This window comes from Carassius gibelio, chromosome A9 (genome assembly GCF_023724105.1).
Source record: "Carassius gibelio isolate Cgi1373 ecotype wild population from Czech Republic chromosome A9, carGib1.2-hapl.c, whole genome shotgun sequence".
NCBI lineage: Eukaryota > Metazoa > Chordata > Actinopteri > Cypriniformes > Cyprinidae > Carassius > Carassius gibelio.
In genome coordinates, this window is record NC_068379.1 from 22,450,609 (window position 1) to 22,475,759 (window position 25,151).

A 25,151-nucleotide genomic window follows, 5' to 3' on the forward strand; every position below is an offset into this window, starting at 1 on the left:
AGAGATGCATAGGAATGGAAAAACAGCCACTGGAAGATGCGGCGAGAGGGCTGTAAGCATTTCTTACTAAGAATGTCATTCTTTTTGACGGAAATTCAAAGAGAGTACCAAGGTTATGATCTGTGGTCAAACTGATTTTAGATGATTTGGGTAGAGTAAATACAAATGTGTATTTGCTACTCACTGTCAAGCAACTACATTTGAGATTTAGACATCTTCTTCTTGTGGGAACAAAGTTGAAGGAGTAGTCAACCCAAAGTATGAACAATTCTGTTATCATTTATTCACCCTCATCTCATTCCATATTTTCAATGAACACAATTTACAAGAATCCTCATGCAGCTATTTTCTATAGGACATCCATGTCTGTTCAGCTCCAAAAAAGACCAAAACAACCATTAGAGTATTTTAAAATTAGTTCAGTTGGGTTCTATTCATTAATATTTTGTAATGAGTCAAATTGCACATTTGTATTTTTACATATTGTTCACACAGATTTTAAACTATGTAAGTGTATGCCAGTGCTGACATGTCAGATAAGCTATTTAATTACTTTGTAGATTATTAGATTAGATTATCATATTTTAGATATTATAACATTCTAACAAAACAAAGAACTTTACAAAACACATTTCAGTTTCAGCTTTTGCAATTGCATTCAAATTTCTTCAGTGAGCTTATTGTCTACCTAAATTTTTCATCAATTTCTCTTAATTTCTCTCAGTCTCAGCTGTAAAATCAGCTGTAAAGATAAGCTCTTTCCATCAAGACATCACCATAAGCTGCAGTTTAGGAGCACTTCATGTATACACCACAACCATTTTTGCCACTGTTTTCTCTTTCTGCTGAAGAGAAAAAACTGCATTTTGGATTCAGCCTATAAGCCTACATCTGAAAGATCTTGCAACAAGCAAGTGCTGTTGAGACATGGATAGCTTTCTGCAGCTCTTATAGACCTCCTTTCTCGAGTATGTCATGAACAAACACAAAATTGACCTTTTTCACATTTCCGGGTTACTCAGCAGTGGAAGTCATAGTTGGGTAAATTTAAAGGTCCCCTTCTTCGTGATCCCATGTTTTAAACTTTAGTTAGTGTGTAATGTTGTTGTTAGATTATAAATAATATCTGTAAAATTCTAAAGCTCAAAGTTCAATGCCAAGCGAGATATTTTATTTAACAGAATTATCCTAAAAAAAAGACCCGTTTGGACTACATCCCTCTAGTTCCTGCAGTAATGACGTCACTAAAACAGTTTTTTGACTAACCACCGCCCACATGAATACACAAAAAGGGGGACGTGGTCTTGTTGTGCTCAGACGGAGAAGAAGGAAGAGCTGCGTTTGTGTTTTCCGCTAGTCGTCGAAAAGCTGTTAATTTCGTCTCGGAGTCCAATCATCTCTTTTTGGCCTTCCCAGGGTCACTGTACTTGGAGATTAATGGTTACAATTTATCTTTAACTCGGTACCCGAAAATTATAATCCACATGTAAAACATTTTGCTGAGGACAGCTTGCTGAGGACAACTTCCTCAATCTCAATCAGTTTCTTGCCGGATTCGCACAAATATTATTCTTGAAAGATGGAGCAGTTCCCTCTTTGTCTGGAGAAGGCGTTGTTTATGGACCACAACCGGTAAGTGTATTTCAGTATTTAAGTTGGTGCGTTTAACAGTTTCTGTAACTTATTACACAAAGGGCAATGCTGTTTAGCTTTTTAACTAGATGTTAGGGCTGTGCAAAAAAACGAATGCGATTTTCATGCACATCTCATCAGTAAAAACGCTCCTGTGATTATAAGTACATCTCCAGCACATGCTCTTGCCCACTTGCTTCTCATAATTAGCCTAATCGCGTTTGCAGGAGGGCAGCACGCGCTCAGCTGGTGTCAAATCACAACACAGGAACCGCTGGACCAATCAGAACTCGTTACGTATTTCTGAAGGAGGGACTTTATAGAACAAGGAAGTCATCAGCCCGTTTTTATGACAGTGAAAACAGCGGCATACAGATAGGTGAATTGTGTAAAAAATACTGTGTTTTTTTACACGCGAAACATGAACACATGTTATATTGCACACTGTAAACACAATCAATGCATCAGAAATGCGCGAAAAATGGGACCTTTAAAGAGCAGTTAATTGGAGAGTACCACAAATTTTTTTTTTTTGCATTCCCATTTGCTCAAATACCAAAAGAAAAACTCCACGATAGTGTTTTCATGACTTTCAATAAAAGGAAAACAATTGAGAGAGACTGATAACCGAAGTCAGAAGAGAGAACAATGCCAAATTTACCCTCCCTTTCATAACACCCTCCCACCCTCCCAGTAGCTTTAACTGTTTTTTTTGTAATTTGGTGCACAGGTGATATAATACAAAGAATAGTGTTATAAATCTACATACATTTATAAAAATACGAAAATTTTTGAGGATTTACGACGGATGACAGTTAAACGCATCATCACAGTCTTGTGAAAATGATCGATTAACGTTTACCCTGATGCCCTGAAGGGAATATGGAGTTGGAACAAAATAAGAGTAAGTTATGACATAAATTTTATTGTTCTGTCGAAACTATTTATTTAAAAGTTTCTTATGATGACAGGTTTTAACAACTTCACAAATTTGACAAAAAACATTAAAGCAAAACACGTATAAAAGAGTCTTTTTTCAATGCACCAGCTTCCAGAGTTATATAAGCAGAGGGCAATCTGTAATAGAGGTCAGACTATCTGGTTTATGGCCAGTTTGTGCTAAAGATTGCAGTGACATGCCAGGGGCAGTGCTGCAGGCCCAGCACCTTCCCTGTTCTCTTCTCAAACCCTGCTGTGCTCAACCTTTCACAGGTCACAGACTGCTGCTGGTAATTGTTTACTATCCTTGATGTTCTGAAGTACTAGCTCAGCCCTGATTGATGGCTGTCTCATCAAGAGTGATATAAAAAGATGCGAAAAAGGGGAGAGTGGCAGAGAGGTTGTGGAACTGTTTAAGTGAAGACAGCTTCACTATAGCAGAGTTAAAAGAAAAGAGATGTTTTTTTTATTTAAAAGGAACTGGGTTTGATTTATTTTGTGAAAAGCCCCTTTAAAGGTCTTTAAATGTCAAAATAGCAGAGCTAAACCCAGTGTGACCAATTTTTAATGTTAAAATATTCTGTAAACACATCAGCGCTGAAATCCAAAGGCACTGATTTTGCCTGTAGGAGTCTCGAAACATCAAACTTCCCTTTTTGGGCCTTTTGAATTAGTTTCTTTTCTTTGTTCTGCATTGATAATGAATGGATGCTGATTGAATTCAGCAAATTAAATGAGTTCAGATGTCAGCCTGTGAAAGGAATCACCATTTGGCTCTGGGTGACCTTTATCTTTGTGGGTTCTGCTCCTGGGCTCTGGCACAGGTGACCTTTTATCCTTGTGGCTGTATTCACGTACTGTAGTTATCTTATCTCATGCATACAGACAAATAGGACTGCTCCACTACCCCTTAGTTAAGAAAGATTGACAATTTGCATGTCATTATTGAAAATGAAAGAGAAACAGTGCGGCAGAGGAATGATGGAAAAATAATAGTATCCTTCTGAAATAAATGTGGTTTCTCTGACTGAGAACATGTCCGTATTCTTATGATCCAGTTCTTTTTAGTGAATCAAAAACATATAGCGAACCAGTGTAGTGTGATTCCCAAATGAAAGTCTCTCATGAATTAATTAGAAGCATATACCGAACCAGTGTTGTCTAATTCTTAAACAAAAGAGCCATATTTATTTATTTATTTGATTTGATTTGATTTGTAGCCAGAGTCATGACTATTATAAGATGGTTCATTTTAGTCAATTACATTTAACAATACATAGATTCCCCTCAAAAAGGACACATTTAAGTGAATAAAAAAACATGTGACGTGACCATTAATAGCCGTATCATGAACCATTGACTCTTGCACTTGCATGCACTATGGTAAAGAACTAAAACATTACAGGCATAACAGCCTAAGACTTTCTGTAAAGCTGCTCTGAATTTATGTGTAGTGCGAAAAGTGCTGCATAAATAAATATGACTTGACTTTTATGAACTATAGATTTTTAAAAAGCACATTCCCGAATGAACGATTTTACGAATCAATTCCAGTGTAGCCTGATTCCTGAGCAAATTATTTCAATAGTTTTGATGTTAATTGTTCTTTAATAGCTCCAAAGGATGGTTTGAATCAATCTGAGCTTTACTAACCAAATCATTAAAGAGCATTTAATCAATCAATCAACAAATTATCATTATTTTTAGTGATGTCCATAGTATAATGAAGCCAGGTTTGTGTGATTATCATTACTGATTCATAATGTTTGACATTGTTTGGTGTTGCTCTTTTTAAATAACAATGAACTAAAGCTCTGCATGTCTATAATGAATGGTGCTTAAGGGGACTTGCTTTAAAAAAAAAAAAATTCTGCCATGTTTTTTTTTTTTCTAGTTATGAACAGCAGGGGAAACTGTAGAAACTGACCCATGGCTGCCTGAAACAGTTTGTATTAAAATGGCTTTTAAAAGTTACAAAAATAGCATAATTTCTTTAATGTAAACTGTGGACTGAAAACTTCAGACTAGAAATTTTCAACAACGATTGCATTTATCTTTAGGGCATCAATCATTCTTAAAGAGGCAGTGCAATGTATGCGTGTGTGTGTGTGTGTGAGAGAGAGAGAGAGAGAGAGAGAGAGTTAGCGTATTAATTCTCCACAAAATCAGGCACGTACGCTTCCAGACATTGATTTATGACAGTCATCAATCTCTTCCCGACACACTTTCATGTTTTGACATGACAGAAATAAGGTGTTATTATTGATGCTATATGCTGGCTGCAGAGGGCAAAACAGCGAGTGTGGAGAATCATTATTTCCCCATATGGCTTCATACTCCTCCTGCCCAGGCACAAGCACTAGTTACCCCAGGGTGAGATAACAATCTTCCCCCTCCTGCAATCAGCAGCCCAGATTTAACCAAGTACAGGGCAACTTTGAGTTTTTCCACAATCCAATGGGAAATAATGTACTACAGTTGGTGACAGAAAAATACTGTCAGCATTTTGAGGACCATGCCTAAATGAAAATTCTGTTGTGATTTTTTTTTTAAATAATAATTATAATAATAATAGACTTCTACACAGCAAATGTATGATTTTCACAGAGCCATATGCTGCCTTCAAATCATGTCAGAATCATATTTAGCAGTTGAGCTCCACAGTAAAGCTACTGTGTAATTACCAGTGAGACTTGCACCTGTATCACATTTATGCAACCTGAGTGATTTACGTATGCATGGTATCTAACAAATCGTTTTCTCACAATATGACTTAGTTTAGTCATTCATGTGCATGTGATTTGTAATTATGATTTTTCAGACTTAACAGCTCTTTTTACTTTGAGATCGTTCTGAGGTGTAATGCAGATTTGAAAACCTAACAAGATATGATTTAATAGCTATGCTACTGTTTTTGAAATCAAACCTTTGCATAGGAAACATTGGCATTTAGCAATGCTTTGGGGGAAAAACAGTCATACTTAAGAAAATTAAGCATATACATAAAACTAAATAAAACATATGTCCTATTCTCTCTTATTCACCATAAGATTAAATGTATTATTATTAAAGATATATATTTTTTTTTAACGGGCTTAATATTCCTTACTCGCCACTCCTTGTCAGATCAGTTACAGCATCTCATGAGATATGTACTACTCATACTCATTAATGTCCACTCACACTCATTAATGTCCTGGCTCTGCTAAGAACAACAGTGTACTTGTCAGCAGAGCTCATCCATGCTGTGTGTTGCTCTCTGATTTATGTAAACCAGAAATGCTCTTAATGCAAATGGATTATTGAGGAAGTGGTGAGACAGATCAATTAAACACTCCACATGGTCATGGTTTAAGTGCTGTCGGTTCTTGGCCACTTCTGGATATAGAAATGATTTACTGTGGCTTGGGTCAAATTTCAGTTACTGTACTTTTTTACAGGGTAAACTGCTATTGCCATTTTTTTTTTAGGTACCCCTTTTGATAAAATATTGTGATGTATGCATGAAGGCTTTAGGCTTTGGTTTTGTGCAAATAGATTATCATAGATGCAATTTATTGGCACTCAAAAATATAACTGCAAACCTAAGACATCCTTGGAATATTTACATAGGGAATTGTGATAGGTCTTTTTTTTCTTGGATGTTTACACAGAACTAATGCCTACATGCTGTGCGTAAATCAAATACATCATAATATTAAAGTGTTCGTGAGGATTCCGTGGTATCTGATGTGGTAGAAAGGCAACAATATTTGCAATGCAAATGTCCAGAGAGAATATATGGGTGTTAAAGGATTACGAAAAGCAAATAAGTGAAAAGAAAATAAGGCTTAGGGCATATGTGATGAGCACAGTCACCTCTGAGATTCCCATGAATGCAGTTTTTAACACTAGACCAAACAGTTACTCTCTACATAATCACAATCAGACTACAAGATGCTCAGAGGGATTACATCATTCCTTTTCTTTCAATTAGTCGTAGCATTTCGCAATTAAAGCTCTTCATTGACTTCTTGCAATCATGTCCTCATCTCTAAATCCACCATCACCATGATGGCTCTTCAGCAGATCTCACGTCTGCCTAATGACTTTTCACTTACCGAGAAGAAGTGTGTGAGTCGACAGAAAGCAAAAGCAAATGTCTGATCTGTGCCTCCCAAAAGGGCCCTATAAAATTAAATGTGTGACTTAAAATACGACTTTCTGGGCAGAGCCACAAGTAAGTGCTATTAATAAAATGAAATATGATGAAAATCTGAATCACACTGATTCCAATCTGCAATAGTGATGAAAAAAAAATCATCTTTAGTTGGCTTTCTTTAATGGATTTTGGTTACTATCAAGCCTTTAACAGTTTTAGTTTTTGTAGTATTCGCTTTTGAAAGTCAATTTGGATGAAAACATTTCATAAATCAATAAATATAAAAACTTAAATGCTTCCTTAGTATGGGTTCCCTTACAGGCCTTAAATTAACTTAAAATTGTATGATGTTGGGATAGATTTCAAGACAGACAGATATTCCCTATATGTGTGTGAGAGTGTGTTGGTGTAAAGGCCTGTTCACACCATGACGATATATAGTATAACGATAACTATATTACTGTAAACACCAACACATAATAACAATTATATTTATTGTAAATATATGCTGAATTCATGTCATCTAAATAAGTAAACTCCTTTAAGTCAAATGGCTTCTGATTTGTTGTCAATGTTTTTATTGCTCATCAGCAGGAAAAAAGGTTTTAAAAGTGATTCCAACAATATCGTTCCTACATTGCATATTTTAACCCATCTTATACTATCTGGCCATCAAGCAAAGGTAAATACTAAAAATATCCTAAACATTCGACATGCATTGTCTCTCACTTTTTTTGAGCCATATACCATCAAAAGGCCTGTTATAAATTCACGGAGGTCTTTATTGACGGAGAGGCCAGATGCATTGTGGGTGCTCAGTGTTTGTAGGCAACGGATTCTCAAAGAGATCGATCATCCCTTTCAGCGACGGCCACCAACATGCTGAAGATGTTCTTTTAGCATGCAGCTCTCGCTGTGTCCGAAACAATGCTAATGGCACTAACAGCACGCTTCCATTGTACTGCTCTGAATGCTGTGGACATTTTTTAGTCCCTTTCCTCAGAAGTGCACTTCTGCCTAACTGTCACACATTGGGGATTTGCAGGGAGGGAGTGGCGGGAGATGAGCGGCCAATTAATGCAAAAAAATTGTCTTCACAACAAAGCTGCCTTTACTCTCATTGTTTCTGAGGTCTCTGTTGGGGATTAGAGGAGATTTTGTGAGCTTGCTTGTGTGTATCTGTAACCGTTCTGAAGTGGCCACTCTCCTCCTAGACTAAGGCTAAAATTAAACACATCGATGAGGCTAAAATCCAAATTTTTATTTTATCGTTGGCCTTATGCCAAGTATCCCACCAATATCTTATTCAGGTAAGCAAATGAGAGGAGCAGGATCAGGAAATAGGCCAGGAATTAAACTTGAGTTGCCCTCATGAGCACCACTGCATGCCTGTGTGCTAAATGCTAGACAGACAAATCCACATTATTTCTACATGACAAATTCAAACTTTAATTACTAGTAAGAAAGTGGACTTTAGATCAGCAGTTGCAAGCAAATTTATTTGCTGTTTTCATTTCTGAAATGACTATACTTTTTTTTTTTTTTTTAAATACATTACATATGTTACCATTCAAATGTTTGGGGGTCAACAAGCTTTAATTTTGAAAGAAATTAATAGTTTTATTCGAGAAGCAAGCATTTAATTGATCAAGGCAGAGGTGTCAAACTCAATTCTTGGATGGCCGGAGCCCTGCAGAGTTTTCTTCCAACCCTGATCCAACACACCATGTTGTTTTTTAAATAAGCCTGAAGGAAATGATAAAGTGTGTTTAATTAGGGTTGAATCTAAACTCTGCGGGACTCTGGCCCTCCAGGAATTAAGTTTGACACCCCTGCCCTAAGTGGACATAACGATGGAAAAAATATGACATGTGGGAAAAAAATGCTTTTGTGTTCTCTCACAAAAGTGCATTTCCCCATTGCATTTGTTCGCTATAGCACTGAAATATAGATTTTCCTCCCACATTGTTTTATTTACATCACAAAAAAAATAAAAAAAAATAATAATAATAAATACATAATCCACAAGCAAACAAATTTTCTGGCAACATTGTTGACTTGACTGCACAGACACTTTTGGAACAGAACTAAACTGAGCTGGACGATGACATCACTGAATCAACATTGAATTAACTTTAACTGATAAACTGACTGGTTCTATTGTCCTTTTGCATTATTAGCACACATTTTCCTGTTTAACACTGTAAAGCTGCTTTGACACAATCTTTATTGTATAAAGTGCTATATAAATAAAGGTGACTTGACTTGTCTTTTTTGGCTAAAAAAACATAAGCATAATTTTTCCTTTCATTACATGTTATTTACCACCACCATGTCCCCTTAGGGACTAAATAAAAACTGTTATTTTGAATTGTTATAAATATTATAAATATTAAAGGGTTAGTTCACCCAAAAATGAAAATTAGCCCATAAATTACTCACCCTGAAGGCATCCTAGGTGTTCTTTTTTTCAGGCGAATACAGTCAGAGTTATATATAAAAAAATATTTGATATTTCAGAGTTTAATGCCAGTCAGCGGGTGTTGCAGTCCTTCATTCAAAAAGAAGTGAAATAAAAAGCGCCCAACCATAATAAAAATCGTCTCACTTGGCTCTGGGGGATGAACAAAGGCCTCCTGTAGCAAATCGATGTGTTATTGTAAGACAAATATCCATATTCAAAACGTAATAATAATTTTAACCTAGCTTGCACTCACTGTTGTAGATGAAGCAGTTCAAGGTTTTTTTTTTTTTTTTTTTTTAACTCGGGGATGACGAGGCATGCGCTGCTCAGAAGTCTTGAATGTTGAAGCGCAGGAGAGAGAAACAAATGGTCATGAATTAGACAATGGTCATGAATTAGAAGTGCAAAACGTTCGTTTTCACAAGAATCACCGGCACATTCACAATGCCGACCTCATATGTCATTTGCCTGGAGCTGCTTCAGTGTACAACTGTTGGCGCAACCTACATTAAAGTGATTATTACATTTTAAATATGGATATTTTTCTTAGGATGCCTCGAGGGTAAGTAATTTATGGGCTAATTTTCATTTGTGAGTGAACTAACCCTTTAAACAATAAATCTTACTGACTTAAAACTTTTCAATTATAGTGTACATCTAAAAAAATATTTTCATACTGAAGAAAAAAAAATACATAGAGTTGTTGTAGGGTTTTGTTGGATCAGTGTGTTAACCCTGATGATGTTGGTTGGTGTTTGTTTTCTCATAATGATCATGTGCAATCAGCATTTGTCTTGTCTTGGAATGTTTGATTAGTCTGGTATGATTTTCTATCAAAATCAGAACTAATCTGACTTCATCGCAAACGGTTGCCAAGACGATGAGGTATAAGCATCACTGCTAAATCCATTGAAACCAATGTGCGCTGCCTTTATACAACAGGACGAAAAAGAAAGAGCCCAATTAATCAGAACTTTCACAAGTGAACAAGTTTAATGTTTGATTATGAGCATCAATGACATCATAATAGTAAAAACACCTTTTTAAGACATTTATTCAATTTATTATGACCATTATGGCAAAGATATAATTTTGAAAATAGCTAATTCCATTCAATTATATATAATCAAAGTATTATTTTTTTTTCAATATATTTTTATATTTACCAGAAACATATGAATTTACTAAACTTCAGTTTTTTTTTTTTTTTTTTTTGTTTGTTTGTTTTTTTGCAAATGGACTTTCATCAGATGTGCAGAAACTTTCCCACAGCGGCCCCGGGCCAGCATGCTATCTTTACTGTTGAGCCCTGGCATTGTCTCTTTATCTCAATGATTTTGTTTTCGTCTGCGCTATTCCTCTGTCCGTATTTGTCACCATGGTTACTGATTTGATTTGCTATCATATTCAGCTGTGTCACCTTGTTAGCCTGTGTTTTCAGTTCTTGTTGTCCAGTCTTGCTGTATTCAGCTACTTGCTGACAGGCATACAGTGTATAAACTCCTTTTCTCTCACAGTCATGCAGGGCTTCAGTTGCAACCCTGTCCTTTTCATTTCCTTTCTCCGGAGAGAGGAACAGTGACATGCAAAGATGTTTAAATATGACAGTTATCTGTTCTAGCATTTAAAACACAATGGCAAACTTTAGGTTTGCTGAAGTGTTGCCATTTGTTGGAATCTGTGTGAACCAGCCTTTAGAATAGAACAAATCCTTTGCCATTTTCCACCATAATGATTTAACTGCCCTCTGACCAAGCTGTTGTATTACCACAAAGGCTTTTCAATGGCTAATGGACAAACCAACCTGATTTCAACCATTTTATTGGAGAAACTCATTTCACTGCTATCTCCCTTGCTCTCGGCACTGTAGAATTCAGTTTTCAGACACAATGAAAGACTGGTGACATCATACAGAATGGATCACTTATATCTGAGAGGAACAGCTTGGTGCAAAGCATTGTTATATTGTCTTTTTATGATACCTATTCCTGTCATCTCAGTGAAGAATGACTATTGAGCAATGGAATGAAGAAACAATGGGCTTATGCTACCTTCATGTGCTATTGGAATTATCATAAATATGAGTTTCCTAATCGGAAATGATATGTGAACACCTCTCAAGTCGTATTTACTACTGGGAAATTTGGAAATAATCTTTAAACATGGCAGAGGGGACAGCCATTGCTGCTGTCAATGCAATCCCTTTGTCTTGTCGCTAAAGTAGTGTATTTATAGGCTAGATATGAACAATCATTCAAAGTACAGTATACTGGATGTTTTATAAGCAGTGAAAAAAGCATGTATTTGACCGAAATTCCAGCAATGTGTGCATGTGTAGCGCTGTGATTGTTTATGATAGTCAACCAATGGGATGCTACATTTGATTATTTCCGATATTAAAGTATTTGAATATGACAAGCTCATAATCAGGACTTCATAAGTGAGAAATAGGAAATTTCCCATAGCACGTGAAAGCAGCATTGATAGGCTGGGATCTCCCTTAATTCCAAAAAAAAAAAAAGTAAGCAAGAGAAAGAAACAGGAAGTAGCAGTGCAGACTGGGAATTTGTGACCTACTCCAAGATTTATCCACTGCACGCAGAAAGAAATCGCATATAACTCTACTGAGCAATGTGTTATCCACAAAATATCTCAAGTTGCCAGTGTGAACAATTACAATTAACACAACAACAACTGACAGTTAGAGTAAATAATTTGTAAACATTGCATCCGTTTTAAAAGATTCCAGTAAGCTTCAAGGCAGTGTTGGGAAAGCAACTATACACAGTAGCTTGTAAAGCTACAAGCTATGGATAATTTAATGTAAACTACAGTCAAGCTACTATGCTGAAAAAGCAGTTATCTATGTTACAATGTTACATACAAAAAGTAGCTACTGTAACTACACTGAAGCTAAGGGAGCCACATATTTTAAAATATGCTATATGTAGTTTATAATTTAAGCATGGTGGCTTTTAAGACTAGAGCTGAGTCGAAAACTTAAATATTTATGTGCAGCATATATGTTTCATTATAAAAAAATAAAAAATAAAAATAAGATTCTAACTGCTGCCAGACTTTCCTGTTTGTGGGAAAAAGCAGTTTGTTACTTGAAAAGCTACAATGTTTTGAATACTGTTGTGCTGCTAAAATGTAGTTAAGTTAGCATTGCTATTTTTAGTTAGTTCCTGACTGCTAATCTTAGAAGTGAGACTCTGTGGAAGGATTTTTATTTGTATTTTTTTTTTACATAAAAGCCCCTTTCATGTAGTGAATGACAAACACATGATGCGGTCTTCTTATTAGGAGAGAGGTCAGGATTCTTCTACAGGGAGATTTTGCCAAGCTGCAGTATACATTTATATGGATTTGCAGTGCTGTGATTTACTATAGTGGTGACAGAACCCACGACTGCCCATCGCATTCATAGAAGTAACTTAGAATTTGCTGGCTGACATTCAGCTGGCTCCCAGCACATTAAAAATGTATGACATGTCTTTTGCCTGAGAGACTAGCTGCTCAACTGTAATTTGGCTTGGAAGCATGAGATGATGGTTTTTGTACATCTTTGCTCCAAATTTACTAATAAATCAAAAATAGGTAAATAAACATATATATTTAATTTTGTTTTACTAGCTGCATACAAATAAGATAGAAAAAGCATGCAAGAACTAAAATAATAATTTTTGCCTTAATATTCTTGCTGTTCAAGTATGTAATTAATGTAATTGTAGGTTTTTAATAGGGAGATGTTTAACCAAAGGTCCACAATGGCATAAATAAGACGTTATAAGATAGATGTAAAATGTGTTTGAAAAAAGGCCAGGCTTTTTGATATTCTTGTCTTCTCTCTAACAAAATGTCTACAGTAGAAGTTCTTGCAATATACAGTGTACAAAGAGTGACTGCATAGTGCACAACAGAAAGCCCATGGAGATAACAGTGGAATGAAAGAAAGCCTCATCTAATGAGGTCATCAGTTGGGTTGAGAGAAGAACTGCTCCTTTTGTCAGCTGTCAGTGTTATATTTCATAGTCTTTTCATCGGATTGAAAGTTTTGTATTTGTTTGTCACAATAAGGTCCATTACATAATGTACAAACAACAACAACAACAACAAAAAGTTAAAAATACAACTTTGTGTGTGTAGCTACTGGCTAACTGGACAGAAATAAATAGCACTTGGTCAAATATATGAATAGATGTTACATTTATGGTAAAATATATTTATATATATATAAAAAAACAATACATTTATGTATTTTAAGCAACAGTGGTGCAAGTTATTTTGTTATATCAGAATTGATATTTTACCATTTTGACATTTTATTTCATTTCTTTTCAAATTACATATTCCAGAGGATCTCAACTGCCATTAAGAATGCTATTATGTATGAATGCAATAATACACCTCCTTGGTTTTAGAGGAGAAAGATCTGTGGAGGTGGAGCTACGGTAGATGACTCAGCTTTAAGGTCTAAACTGAATTTAATCAGAAAGGAACAGTTATTTGAAGAATGAAGTGTATGCTTTTCAGGTGATTAGTATCAATGAAGATCAATCTGCTGATGTATTGATTGGGGTCTGATTAATCATACTGAATGTACAGTCTGGAATTTGTGTATTTACTCTATTGTCATTTTAGGGTTTTAGCATTAATTACTATTTTATTGAATTATTACTATGAAAAAATAAATGCTTTAATTGGAACTAGGCACCTTGAAATGTGTGTGCGTGCTTGTGTTCAGCAGGATCCTGAAAGAAGGGAAATCATAAGTACATTCATTCAATGCAAGAACCTGGTCGATCACTGCTGTGACACTTTCAGCTTAAAATTTTGACCACATGATATGCGTACTTTTCCTTGAAAACATTATGTTTATTTTCCAGTGGATGCCTGCAGCAGTGAGATCAAGGCCCACAGATTTCATGAAATCTAAAACCACAGCCATCATGGGTTTCTGTTGTGCAAAAAATGAATGCTTCCAGGCTAACCATCTCAATAAAAAGACACAATTGTGATTTAAAAATAGTTTTCCAGAGTGAAAATCATGTGTGATACTTCTGATTCCACAGTCAACCGCAGCATTTTAGTTGCAGCACGCACGTCTGAAAGCAATGTGAATATCAATTGCCATACTAATCTGAAAAGGAAACAAGGAACTGGCTAATTATGAAGCAAGATGGAACAGTCTTTTATCCCTTAGCCCCTTGAAAGATGCATCAGAACATCATTTTCCAAAGTGCTTGTTAACTTTTTAATTTCTCCCAGAGGGTAGCCAATCTGCGCAGACCTGGATAAATAATTAAAGTCCGGCTAATAGGATTGTCAGGCTTGGTTTACCATTATTGTTCCACGGTTTGTTCATGTCCACTGTTTCGAGGGAATTGTGCTGTAGGGAATTGCTGTTGATGGTAACAGACGAAGTAACAAAAATAATTTTACTGTTATTAACAACACACTAAAACACATATAAAACATGGATAATGTGTATTACAATGCTGTATTCATTCAACCAACATTTTGACAATTTTTGCTGAATTTTTTTTTCTGAAAAATATCCTAACATTAAGACCATCCAAGATATAGATGAGTTTAAAACAGATTTGGAAATTATTTGCATTACATCACTTGCTCTCCAATCAGAAATCCTCGTCACTGAATGGACATGTTAGAATGAGAGTCCAAACAGCTGATAAAAAACATCACAATAATCCATAAATAATCCACACAACTCAATCCTTCAATTAATATCATGTGTAGCGAAAACCTACATGTTTGTAATAAACATATCCTACTTTAAGATTTTTTTTTTTACTTCAGACTGGTGCTTCTTGGTGAAATACAAGTCTGTAATAATAAAAACTTCCTATTCATCCAGAAGAAGGAGGCGGGATCCGGCGCACAATCAAAATGAAACTTTAATAGTCAAAATAAACACAAAACAGCGCACCAGCCCCTCACGGACGACTGGTGCGCATAAATAAAAACCAAAACATAAACTAACAGCCCAGGCCTGGTCCTCTCTCGTCCTTCACTATAGTCGCTCCAGTTTTATATCCTTCCATCTCCTACGTAGGACTCGATATCGATATGTGTGTGTGTGTGTGTGTGTGTGTGTGTGTGTGTGTGTGTGTGTGTGAGTGTGTGTGAGTGTGTGAACATAAGTGAGTGAGTGAATAAAGGCTGATCATTGATTTAAACCCCAGCCGGCTCCTGAGGGACTACATGTCAAGACGAGAGGATAGAGTGACTCTTAATCATCTATTCTGCTCTCGCTCCTTCCATCCCCTCTCTCTCTCTTCGTTTCACAAGTTTCAAAATGATGTTCTGACAACTAAATAACGCCTGTTTGTTCTATCCAGCTTAATCATATGCATTTTAGCAAGGACCCCCTGCCAAGCAGCAGAAAGGTAGTGATTTATCTTGTCTCTAGGTGCTTCACTCTGTGCCTGCCAGCACAGGGCAGTGAAAGAAAGGGAACTGGCCAGCCTGTGATGGAAATATCGACTCCAATTTGTTTGTGACTTATGGAAGTGAACGCTGCACAGGCACATTAGCAGAAACCTAAAAAGTTGGTTTGTTTCAATACTGCAGTGCATCCATTCATGTAAAAAAAAGGGTAGTTATTGACACTGACCCCTAATCCATGATTCATTTGAACTCCATCTAGAATGCAAAGAAAAACTTAAGTGCATTAAATTTCAAAGTTCATGTTTTTGGATTAGTCAACCTACAAATAACTCGAAGGAATGACAAGTCCATTATTCCAACTGTTTGCAATCAACACCGATTGGCCAATTGTAACTATGAATGGTCCGATGTGGTTGTATTATGGCCATTTAATTGTGATCTGACCTCTATCCAAGGCAACATACTACTAGTATATTTCTTGTTTCACACCACTGACTCATGCTCTCATTTCATACAATCACTGGCGCCATCTTGCATCTCAGTTATTGACTGAGAAACTGATCTCTGAGGTCTTCAGTAATAACATAACTGTAATATCATTGTCTTGCTGCTAGGCCGTTTTGTAAGTTTAAGTGGAATATTTTTATTAGCCGAAGCTTTAAGATAATATGAAGGTAAAAGTATTTTAAATCAACTCATATATTTTCATATTTTATATTTATTAATTTGCTGTATGTGAAATAACGTACAGTCAGTTAATCATTAGTACACTGAAAAAAGTGTTTCATTGGATCAAAGTAAAAAAATTGCGTCAACTTGTTACATCTAATTACTTTACTTTTTATCAACTTAAAATTTTTACTTTGAAAAGAATTAACTATCTATTACTTAGCCAAAGCAAAAAGTATCTTTGAATCAAATAATATTTTTAAGTTTAATGAGATCTCAAATTATACTTTGTCTTAATGTTTTTTCTTTGTATTAACTTAATTATTTTACTTTCTATCTAACCAAATATCCAAACAAATACAATTTAAAACATTGATGTAATATGAAAACAAAAATTACTTTCAGAATGTGTAATTTTATCAACTAAGATGAATGACTTCAAGCATCAAACATTTGACAGTTTATTTTATCATAATAACATCCTGATACAAATACACATGCACAGGCACATGCAACAGAGGGCAATTAATTGAGTACTTCCACACCGTCAATGACAATGGAAATGTCCAGTGCAAGACTAAGAGCATCAGTTTCACGGATCACAAAAAACGCCATGGTGGTCTTTTCAAATTCTCTCTCTGCTTCCTCCCTCTGGTCAGCCTAAAAATATAGGAGAGAGTAAATTGAGGGAATGTGAAAAAAAAATAATAATAACAAAAAATATCCCTTCATCTGAAAATTCCAAAATTTATTTAGCTTTCCTACTATGGAGGTCAATGTAGAGCCCAAACGTCTGTTGCTAACTTTCATTCAAATACCTTCATTTGTGTCCAGCATAAAAATAAAATGTAAACGGCTTATTACAAGAGTAGAGTAAGTGATGAAAATTTTTGGGTGAAGATGTACTTTTACACTTTCTTTAGCTTTGAAAATGCTTTTAAACACTTTGTACAAGCAAACGCTCGTACAATGTGTTGACCATTGTAGATAATCACAGACATATTCATGGAAGAAAGTCACACAGGCTGATGTGTAAATGATAACACAATTTAGTAATTTAACTATAAAGTGATATGTCACTACCAAATCGAAATTTAGTTAGGATGCTTTGAGGGCGAGTAAAACATAGGGAAATGTTGATTTGGTAGTGAAATATAACTTTAAGGCAAACATGGTTGTAGAATATTTCAGTAGTTTACATTGTCTACATTACCTGGTATTCTTTGATCAGACAGCTTGCATCTTCACCAAGGTATGTGATCAGGCACTTCAGCAGGCACTCTCTTCTGATGTCTATGTCCAAACTCTACAAAATGTTCAAGATGTATTGTTTTTATTAGACCAATACACTACTAAATTGATCGCCACAAGCAAATTTGTTTGCATGTAACCAATACCTGATCCATAACTTTAATAGTGTCCTTAGTTTTCTCACGGAGGGCTCCACCTTTGCTCCTAATAACCTGGAGAAGCTGAGAGCTGTCTGTAGAGGTAAGGTCGTGATGCGAAAAAATTCTGCATTAATCTGTAAGAAAGAGAAACAGAAAATAGACTTCTGAAAAAAAAAAAAAAAAATTACTTTGAGGACTAGTTGTAAAAGACATATGCACACAATGCATTAAACAACAAAACATATAATTAGGGCATCCAAGACATTTTCACATTGAGTTACTTGCCAATGAGAATGGTGAGGTAGAGCATAGGAGAGAAGAAAGATAAATAACAAAACTTATCCTCCAAAGCAAAAATTAAATGGTGCAAATTACTTACGTTTTTCATGTGACTGGATTATTCAAAACCTGTCCTAATTGTTGTTCAGCAGTACCCCGTCCTACAAAAGACAAAATGAATTAACCACCTGGCTCACATAAACAGATCACTTATTTGCGAGTATGCTGGTCGACACAATAAGTTAAAATAAGTGTTTAGGCATGTCACTAAAGACATGTGTTTGGGCCTTCATGTAAAGCTAATGTTAATCATGAATGAGAGACCATACAAGTAGGCAGAGCGAATAACTTGCGAACATGAGTTTCATAAATCAATAAAAATCATCATAATATATACCTTCATAAAAACGTTAAGTCTATACAAGTGTCTGAAGCGTGCATGTACTTTATACATGTAACGTTAGCAGTACAGTATCGCACTCCAGCATACCCGAAACAGTCTTTATACTACGTTTCAATATCAATCCATCTCACCTGAAGCAGTTTTCTTGTATTATTTTATTTCCACTCGGTTTAACATTGTAATGAGGGAAACGTGTAAACCTTCTAAACGATTTAGAGCAGTCAAACTAGTAACGTTACGTTAATACTAACCGTATGTAAAACACCAGTAAAACATAACATTTTATGAAATCATACACGTATAATTTTAATAATACGGCCCAGATGTACGTTTAAAATTACTTACCAATTTTCTTTATTCACGTTTTACCACGCCGAGTTCATCCATGCGGTTTAACAAGAATGCTGAACGTCCTCACGCATGACCACGGATTACGTTATAAATCACGTGACAATGGGAACCAATATTTTAAATTTCAATTTACAGAAATGTATATTTTACACTAACAATACATTCTTTTAATTTTAAATTGACCAAATATTTACATAACACTGATGGCTAGACAGAAAATGTAATGTTTTGAGTTAGATCAAGTAACGTTATAACGACTTCTTTAGAGTAATGACATGCCATGTGCACTTTTTTTCAGTGTATTGACTCAAATCTAATGTACTCCCAAAAGTTTACACTCTCTTAATTCATAAGTCACTGTGTTATGTTTAAGCTAATTAAGACGGACATTTTCGACATATTTTGTGTATATATTTTAATATTCAAACGGCAGGAGACAGTGCTGACGCTGTGGGTCTCGTGCGCGTGCCTCCGGTGTACAAGCACAGAAAGCCGTTGTGGGATTAACGATTTCAGTTCTGTTTCGCGGCTAATAGCGGTTTTAAAATAATCAAGCTCTTAATTTTTCATTGATCCATGATTCTTTGCTCACTCTAACGTGTCAGTAACTTCATGCAATCCGCCCAATTAAAGATGCGTGGGTGTATGTACATGTGACAAAACACACCCATAAAACAGTTAACTTATTCAAACGCATCATATAACGTTACATATTTATCAGATGCAGTTACAGTAAATTAAAGCATTTTGTATAGTTACTCACCGATATTGTGGAACTGCTGCCAGCCGCAGGATGTGAGGGGAAACAAGATGGCCGTCGATCGTAAAATTCTCAAACCCAACCTCGATTACGTCAGTGGTCACGTGGTTTACACAGAACGCAAAATTATTGATTTGATGGGTAGCAAATAGTTTAAATTAAACCAACAAAACTTAGATTTACTTTAAATTAAAGTAAATAATTTACTTAAGCTCAAGAACAAGACAGAAAATTAAATAATTTAAGTCAGATTAAGTATAAAATGTGCTTTAGAGTAATGACAGGGCTGTTGCACTTTTTTCAGTGTATTAAAAGAATCAATCACTAAACTGTCATCATCACATGGCACAGCTGATCGGTTTTCTCCTGTATCAGTAGCACACTACTTAGCATTAAAATATATGACTAGGGCTTACCTTAGCAGTTGCAGCTTGCTTCAGAAACCCTCCACCTTCCCCAGCTCCACCTGCATAGATCTGCTATGATGTTATTTATGTATGCTTTTTGGGGGTTGTTTCATGCATTTTATATCTGGAGCAGCAATATTTCTTACATGTTAACAGCAGCATGTTGTAAATGCATTGACAGTAGCAAGTCTCGGCACTTGCTCTTTTGCAGCAGCAGCGTTGCAGATCTATTCCACAAGACAAAATACAGTAACATTGTCATATACATAACCATGCCAATCCCTCCAAGAGGTGTCATGACAGAACTAAGTTTATAGAAAAAAGGGGGAGTTTTGGGGTGTTTTCACAATATTTTCTGAGAATCATAGTTTCTTAAAAGACCCAGCAGGCAGCACTGTTATGCTGACCTTGCTGTAGTTCCTACTGACCTGAGGATATTAGTGGAATAAATCACATTTTAATGTCCAGACCGCTCCACTCCAGCAGAGGAGCGCAGCAGTGATAAGAATGAAGCCCCTCAGAAATGAGCCTACAGCTGCAGGGAGGAACAGGATGTCTGAGGACTGGGGAGCCAAGGATAGGAGGTGACTGATATCTGACCTCCTCATTCGTTAGACAGCTTTTGAGTCTAACTGATCCAGGTCTGTAAGTACTTCAATGACATAGGCTACTTCCTATAGAAAACAAGTATACAGAAAAAGGCAGAAAAAAAAAAGATGTAAATAAAACAAACATATCAGAGCTTGGTTTACTACAAAATACTATTTCAGTCTTTATATTTTCAAAATGTGTTATGTGTTTTCAGGGTTGTATTCTCCTGGAAATAAAGAGAGTATGGAAGTCGATAATGGAACACTTGTTAAATGGAATTAAAAACAATGCAGCAATATAAGTTTATTATAGTTAACTAAAAAACCTTTTTATTTTTTATTATTATTATTACTTGAAATAAAGTAAACTTTAACTGAAATAAAATATAAAATAACTTTTTTTCTGCTAGTTACTTCAACATTTCTCATTTGCATTTAGCTTATGTACTAAAATAACAAACAATTAAATACAAATTAATATAACCTGCGAAGTAAAGATAAAATGTATATATTATATTATATTATATTATATTATATTATATTATATTATATTATATTATATTATATTATATATTATTAATAATGTGTTTATAATAATAAATATGTTTACATGTACTCTAGTTTTTCTGGCCAATAGAAAATACCAGACAAACTTTCTATGACTAGCCTTTCTAAATTTTCTTTTATTTTAATGATTTTTATTTATTTATTGTATTTATTTATATTTTATGTACTATATATATTAGAACTTAAATCTTATCTTATCTAGATTTTATTTTATCTATTTTATCAAAATCTTATCTATTTTCATTTTAAAATTATCAGAGCTTAAAATACGGACAGGTCTGTACTGTTCTTTCCTTTCTTGCATTATCGCTTGTCAATCAAAGTACAAATGTCTTCTTCAAATGACGGCATTATTAATTTGTTAATGGACAGGCTAATTCCAGGCTTACATTAGAAAATACTCCTACAAGTCTAAAGAATGAATTACTGCTCACAACTCCTCATGATGTGAAAGAGAAAGGGCTGTTTTCTTTCTCGAGGGGCTGGCCATGGCAGACTAAAAGCTTTTCTATATTAAACATAGTGGGAAGTGGATTTTAATTAGTAGCATATGCCTGCATTACTTAAGTGCAAGAAAGAAGTCAGCTGGTTGGAGGCGACGTTCTGACGCACTATAGATTCACATCCCAACATGTCAAACCTTTCAAACTAACATCATCAGGTACCATTAAACATCTTAGTTTGACAGTCTAATCACATCTCACACAGTTGGACCTCTTTAGATTTTAGCGTGTTACAACGGAAATTTTTTCTACTACTATAATAATAAACTTATATAAATACAAATAATTTAAAACAGCTTATTAGTATTAGTTTGAGTAAACCCTTAATTTTCAAATCAACTTATATTTTAACACTTTACCATGAGGACAAGTCATTAAAGAGACAATAAAAAGTTATGTTAATGTGAACCTATTAACTATCATGAAAGTTAAAGCTAGTCAAACAAGCCCAAACAATAATTTCATGCTGCTTCCTATTTAGAAGATTACTATGCTATAAAGTGTTCCATTGAATACAGAGTATGGGGTGAAATACAAGGTTTTCTTTAACTGCTACATTATAGAAAGCCTTAATCAAAGAGATAAAATATGGAATCCAGTTTCCTCTTTGCTAATATATTATGCATGGTAATATCTCCCACAAGTACCCTTCTACATCTCTATTAATTACTCAGTTACAGGCATATATGTGAGTAAGTGGAAAAGAGATGGAGGAAAGGAGGTCAGAAATGATTGAAAACAAGGTCACAGTAGAGGTGAGCACAGAACTTTTATTATATTATTATCATTATTATACAAACATTATTAAAAAGTATTTTCAATATTATTAAAAAGATATAATTGTGTTTTTATAAAATTTGCACGACCCATCTATGCAAAGAAATAAATATATACATGACTGAGCATTCTATTAAAGGAATAGTTCACTCAAAAATCTCAACCTTGGGCCATCCAAGATGGAGATGAGTTTGTTTTTTCACTGGTCCGTATTTGTAGAATTGTAGCATTATATCACTTCCTCACCAATGGATCTTATGCAGTGAATGGGTGCCGTCAGAATGGAATCATAATAACACTTCATCTAGTGAAAAAGTCTGTCCTCTGTTGTCCTCTCACATCAAAACATGTCTCACAGACATTTTGGACTGGTTTCACCTGTAAATTGTACTTGATCTGTGAATATATCTCACCTGATACAGACAAGATTTTTTTTTTTTTTTTTCACTACAGAAAGCAATATTTTGGATAGAGGAATTTTGGGGTTAGTAAACTTTCATCAAGTTTTCCTTTTTTTGGGTGATCTATTGCTTAAAAACACAAATAAGACAGACATGTTATGCATAAAAGATAGCCTTTCTGTTATAATATTAAAAGATTTTAACTTTGGAGGGGTGGTTGGTCAAAGTTTGGTAGTAGGAGGAAGACAGTTTCTGATGTATACACTTGCACATGGCCCAAAAGAGTAATGAAAGTTTTTTAGAGTGTGTAACCCCTTTGCACCCCTGCTGAAAACAAAATGACTTCCAATTTCCTGAGATGGTTTAGAGACTAAACCAAGCGCCATATTTGTCAGAAGAAAAGGCCTTTTTGATCAAAGTTTTTCGGTGAAGACACAAAAGAAGAAGAGGCAAAACAATCAGGAATTTATCACGAGTGCTTTCTTGCTGTCTTGACTTCAAAGAGAGCTCAATTCATGGGGCTTTTAGTCCAACCTTCAGACCTGTTCTGATTTCTTCTTGATACATGAGAATAGACAGAGAGATTAAAACAGATTGCACAAAATGTAAAATGTCACCATGACAACATCTGCTTAAAGTGCACATTTGAAATTGTAAAAGGAAAGCATAAGCTGCCAGTAGAAAGAAATAATATCTTTATTAGTAGCAGTGCGATCGTGCATTAGTCCAGGCATGGCGATTCCACTGTGTTTATTTGACAGGTATGAGGGCAAGCTTTAAAGGGTTGGAATGGCAAGTCTTTGGTCTACAGCTCTAAACAAGGAACTGAATGCACTGTTGAATTTACATTTAAATGTTCTGAACTTTAAACACTATTTAGGGGTGAAATCACTATAATTTCAACTCAAAAACCTGTGTCATAGCCAGGTGCTAAATAGCGCTGAACTGTGAGTCATGAAGTCACTCTTTTTTTTTCTGCACAAATGCCTTTTTACAAAGTCAGTTCAACTTTTTTTGCCTTATTTAACAATGCTAAGATAAAAAAAAAAAAAAAAAAAAAAAAAAAACTGTTTAAATGTTTGTCCCCTACATAGTGGAAAACTAATGTGACATTTACGGTTACATTTACCATTTTTGGAAGTGAAAAATTACAAGTCATCTTGTACTTTACAGCTTAAAACACAATAAATTGACCTTCTCAGAATTCCCTGCATGACACTGTCAAATTGGATGGTTTTTCACTGAAATAACTCTTTGTTTTGTTTTTGTCTTTGTTGTTTTTTCAGCTAATCAGTTATGTCTGTTATGTGTTCCGTTCACCCAAAAATAAAAGTTTGCCTAAAATTTACCTTCAGTCCATCCAAGATGCAGTTGAATTTGTTTGTTCATTGGAACACATTTTGAGAAATTTAGCATTAGGATGTGATGCTCAGAATATGGTAACTACAGTAATTATCATAGTGGGAAGTGATGCTCATTTTACCCCGAAGACAAAAAATAAAAAAATAAAAAAATGTCATAATGAAAATATAATTATATTCTCTTACGTAATCCCTAACAACAGGCATTAGCAAAAGCATAGCAAAATAAATAAATAAAATAAAAACGTATAATATATTACAGTTCTAATAATAATATCAATAATATACAGTTTATAATTTTTATTTTATTTTATTTATCTATATTGACTCCGGTGGTTATTTTGAGAAGAAAAAAAAATACTATTACTCAAGTACTTGATTTGTGTACTTTTTCCACCTCTGATAAGTATAATATTATGTCATCAAAGTTAGATTAATGAATGAATCACTATTTTGAGTCAGATTGTTTCATTTAATCTTTTGATCTGGTTCACAAACTGAACATTATCACTGCTCTCATTAACATGAAAGCTTCAAAGACCAGTGTATTTAATGGGGGGGTTAGAAAGAAAGAGAAAAACATTTGCGTTTGGAACTACGTGAAGGTCTGTAAATGATGGCAGAATTCTTGTTTGAACTATTGCATTAAAAACTGGTGAACACAGAGTGAACCCAAAGTTTAGAACTTTAGCCATGTATTTATGTAGATCAAAAGAAAGATTTACTGATGAAATACTATCCTTGTCTGTTACCTTCAAAATGATAATGAAGCGCCAGCAACTAAAAGCCTAACAAATGTGTGTTCTAGTATTCTATGTATGCACTGCAGTGAGCTCTGTGGTATGCATGTTGTCAGTATGCTGTCAGCTCTTGACAGCTGCACAGAGTAAATCTCAAGAGACAAAGCATGGAGCTGGGCAACAGATAGTGCTCAAGTTGATCCATAGACAAACCCCAGCTAAATTCTAGTGTAATAAGATGTGTGAAGCCCGAGGCAGAAGGGACTGATCCTGGCTTCTTCCTGATCCAGACTCCCCTGAGCTCATCAGCAGTAAACTGTGACAGAGTTGTCAAGGCTGGAGGTCATTCTAAGACAGTGTGA

General features: G+C 35.0%; 1 long non-coding RNA gene across 1 annotated transcript; it reads right to left on the reverse strand.

The window, feature by feature from the left end:
• Positions 1 to 17,741: 17,741 nt before the first annotated feature.
• Positions 17,742 to 19,438, reverse strand: LOC128019991 (uncharacterized). Its single transcript, XR_008185266.1, has 3 exons — positions 18,678 to 19,438; positions 18,030 to 18,090; positions 17,742 to 17,784 (listed from the first exon to the last, which is right to left on the reverse strand). It is a non-coding gene; the product is annotated as an uncharacterized LOC128019991 (long non-coding RNA).
• Between the last annotated feature and the right edge of the window lie 5,713 nt (positions 19,439 to 25,151).